Genomic DNA, 4,260 nt, shown 5'->3' with positions numbered 1-4,260 from the left:
TTCTAGCTTCTGGTGTCGGCCCACAATCCTTGGTGCTTCTTGGCTTATACAGGTACCACTCCCTGTGCGTCTACACATCTTCTTCCCTCTGCACATGTCTCTGTATCCAAATTTCCTTTTTATAAGGCACCGGTCATATTGGATTAGGGTCCACCCTTGTGACCTCATTTCCACTTAGTTATCTCTGTAGAGCCTCTGCTTCTAAGTAAAGTCAGGCTCTATAGTACGATAACGGGGGTTGGTTAGGACATCAACATATCTTTTCCGCGGAAGGGGGCGCAATTTGGGTATCAGAGCAGGGCAGCAGCCCAGCAGGGAAGGGGGCTGCGTGCAGGTGGGCGAGCAACCGAGTAAACATAGTGAGGACAACAACAGTGTGGTTTCTCACAGCCAAGAGGCGAGGTGCAGGCTGGAATGGACTCTGTGTCGTTCCATTGGAAAGGAGTGTCGATGTGAACTTGGGATTTTCAAAAACTGATAGATCTACACATAACGAGAGGTGTGAAAACAGGGTTCATGCGTGCATACATCCATTCATCCACTTCCTGGCTCTGTCCACCGTGAGGGCCTGAGCAGCAGTGAGCCCTAACTACCTACCATTCTCCACTAACTAAACACAACACAACACAACACAACACAACACAACACCAAAGAAAGAAACAACTAGAATTCCTTGGAGAAATGCCGGAGCCTAAGGCTGGGGCAGGAGAAGTCCAAGATAAGACGGGCGTATCTTACGGTGCCCGAACATCAGGAAGGCCTTGAGGACTAAGGGAGATATGTCCAAAGGCCACAGGAGCCACTTTGAAGGAGCTCCTACTGGCCAAACCTGGGCTGATCAAAACATCCAAACAAATAATCATAGTGATCGATGGTATCCATTTAATAAAGCAGGAAGCCATGGGTTTACATTGATTAAATAAGGGGCTAAAAACATGGGAAGAAAATAAAGTTCTTTCTTTAGTTAGTTAGTGCCAACGAACAAATGTAGAAGGAAGGATACACTCAAAAGGGGCAATCGTTATGATAGTTTGCAATTGAGTTAAGGAGCATCACTCCTTGCTAAATCAGCGGGTGGAAGGAGGGGGATGATGGGATTTCACACAGTCTCCAAAAACCTCTCCACAAAATACTCATTGGTTAATTCAAAAGGTCGGGGGAGCTTTGCGCAGTGGCAGTATCGTAGCCAATGAGGTTTATCCGAGGGGCGATTATTGCTAATTGAAAACTAAAGGTCGGGGGAGTGGGGGGGGGGGGCAGGAGGGACTAACTTGACAATGGAGAAGTTTGGGCAACATCATCTTCATCACGTGAGCAGAGTGAACCTCCCCAGCAACCGGACAGAGCAAACTTGAAAGCTGACAGGATGCCCTGAGAAGAATCCAGCATCGCTTCTCTGTGATCCTGACCAAAAATTATAACCTGGGTTGAATCCTGAGGAAAACCCCAGACCAGCCTAAACAGGGAACGTTCTGCAAAATGCCTGGCCTGCAGACTTCACAGATGGCAGATGGAGGAGAGGGGCAGCCGTTCCAGGTTGAAGGAGCCTGTAGAGGCGTGACATCTATACACGGAGACGTATTGGATCCTGGGTTGGATCCTTTGTTATAAAAGGCGTGACTGAGACACTGAGGCTTGAATGGCGTCGTGACGTCACTCAAAGGGAGTATTGAGGTGTTTTGTGCCACCCTTAACGTTTTCTGTATTTTGAAATTGCTTTGGAATTAAAGCAAAAAGAAAAAAATTGACCATAGTAACTACAGTGTTACCATAGACGACCTATGTTCCCTTTGACACGTTACTTCACTTTTTATGTCTCAGTTTCTTCATCTGTAACATGAAAATAATAATGGCTACTTAAAGGATATTGTCAGGAATAGAAGAGATCGTGTGAGTGAAGCACGGGGTCCACTGTCTGGCCACCTCGGGAAAAGGCTCAGCCCAGGACCATTGCCAGTGTCGTGTTCTTGTCAGCATTGTCCCGAATTTCACAGACTCTAAGATGTCACCAATGGTAAGATGCGTTCTCATTTTACAAGCCACCGGGAAATTAACAACATGCCCAGTTAAGCCGACAAAGTGATTCTTCTCATGTACAGTGTTTAATATTTATTGGAAGAGCTGTTTAGTTTTTTTGTTGTTGTTGCAGAATAATTAGCACACAGTGTTAATATTAGTTTTAGGCATACAGTGTAATGATTCGGCAATTCTAACTATTTCAACAGAAGTACCATACGATCAGCAATTCTGCTTCCGGATACGTTCTTTTTTTTTTTTTTAATGTTTTTATTTATTTTTCAGAGAGAGAGACAGACAGACAGAGCGCGAGGTGGGGAGGGGCAGAGAGAGAGGAAGACACAGAATCCGAAGCAGGCTCCAGGCTCCGAGCCGTCAGCGCAGAGCCCGACGCGGAGCTCGGACTCATGAACCGCGAGATCACGACCGGGGCCGAAGTTGGACGCTCAACTGACTGAGCCACCCAGGCGCCCCTACATCTGGGTACGTTCTTAAAAGAATCGAAAGCAGGGACTTGGGCAAATGTTGGTATACTCCTGTTCACAGCAGCTTTGCTCACGACAGCTGAACAGCCCAAATGGCCATCAACAGATGAATGGATAAACAAAATGGGGTTTCACCATACCGTGGAATATTATTCAGCCTTTAAAAGAAGGACGTGCAACAATCTGACTCATGCAACAATGTAAATGAACCATGAAGACATGAAGACATGACAGTGAGTGAAATAGGCCAGTCACCACAGGACGCATATCGTAGGATTACACTTATACGAAGCGCCCAGAGATTCATAAAGATTCATATGATTCAGCTTCGTAAAGGCAAGGAGTAGAATGATGGTCGCCAGGGGCTAGGAGGAGGGAGAGTGGGGAGTTACTGTTTCATGGGTACCGACTCCTGGTTTTTGAGATGACGAATGAGTTCCGGAGATGGACGGTGGTCAAAGGGAATTCACCCAATTCGCCCAACAGTGTGAAATGTACTGAACGGCCGCTGAACCGTGCACTTCAAAGTGGTCAACACGGCAGATTTGATGTTATGTATCTTTTACCACAGTTGTAAAAACAAGCAGGCAGTCAGTTTACAGTGAGAGAAACCAGAGTAACAGTTACCTTTGAGGGGTTGTGATGGGGAAAGGGCACAGAGGGACCTCCTGGGGTCTCGGAACGTTCTATAGTTGATCTAGCGGTTATACGACTGTGTAGGTTTATAAATATGCATTGCTCTGGACACTTAGGACTGGTGCACTTCAGCATATGGAACTTGAAGATATTTCAAACGCACAAACAGTAGAGAATTTTTTTTTTATTATTATATGAGCCAACCTTCCTAACTCCCGGGCAGAAAGGAGCTAGGCAGTTGTCCAAGGCGGAAAGCAAGCTTCCCGGGAGCTAGGTGGGATCCGTGCATTACCTACCCCTCTCGTCAGAGCCACACTGAGTGACCACACACCCCATCTCGCCTTGTGGGACCTCCCACAATCCTGCGTGTGGCCCGCATTTCTCTCCCCATCACCCAGCACGTGCCCCCGGCACAGAGGAAGGTCTTGGCGACTGTATGTGGAATAAACGAACGAATAACTCTGAGCACAGCAGGGTCGGGGCAAAGGCACAGTGAGCGAGGCACATCCCCGGACGCAAAATTTAAGGGGCACCCAAACACTCAGTAGCTAAGATAAATAACATTTTAGCGCGATGTTGTGAAAAACCCGCAACAAGGTGTCAAATTTTAGTTTATTTCCTTTAGTTTAGAGGCGCCCCTCAAGAACATCATCGAGCTTTTCTTGTTCTATTTCCTTATCTCGTTCTTGTTGCCTGGTTTTGTACCATTGGCAACTTTCTTTTAAAAGCTGCAGGCTGTTGGGGCGCCTGGGCAGCTCAGCTGGTTGAGCGTCCGACTTTGGCTCAGCTCACGATCCCGCGGGTTCGAGAGTGCGAGCCCCGCCTCGGGCTCTGGGCTGACAGCTTGGAGCCTGGAGCCTGTGTCTCCCTCTCCCTCTCTCTCTCTCTCTCTCTGCCCCTCCCGCACTTGTGCTCTCTCTCTCTCTTTCAAAAATAAATAAACATTTAAAAAAAAATTAAAAGGTGCAGCCTGTTAAATTCTGATGTCCTGTATTCAGGCCTGCTGCGTCCCGGTCACACACTCCCTCACCCTGATCGGCGCTTGTCACACAGGGAGCCCAGAGGCTGGGGGGCGCTTGGCCCACCGGAGGAAGGGGTTTGACCGGCTTGCTGTTAGGAGCTC

The 4,260-nt window shown here is 47.8% G+C and overlaps 1 pseudogene; it reads left to right on the top strand.

Annotated features, from left to right (window-relative positions):
- The first annotated feature begins 1,160 nt into the window (after nucleotides 1-1,160).
- LOC131484107 (U4 spliceosomal RNA) lies at nucleotides 1,161-1,237 on the top strand (annotated as a pseudogene).
- Nucleotides 1,238-4,260: the final 3,023 nt, after the last annotated feature.

This window comes from Neofelis nebulosa, chromosome 8 (assembly GCF_028018385.1).
Source record: "Neofelis nebulosa isolate mNeoNeb1 chromosome 8, mNeoNeb1.pri, whole genome shotgun sequence".
Lineage (NCBI taxonomy): Eukaryota > Metazoa > Chordata > Mammalia > Carnivora > Felidae > Neofelis > Neofelis nebulosa.
The sequence above is the reverse complement of the archived record's forward strand: the minus strand, read 5'-3'. Positions and strand labels throughout refer to the sequence as shown.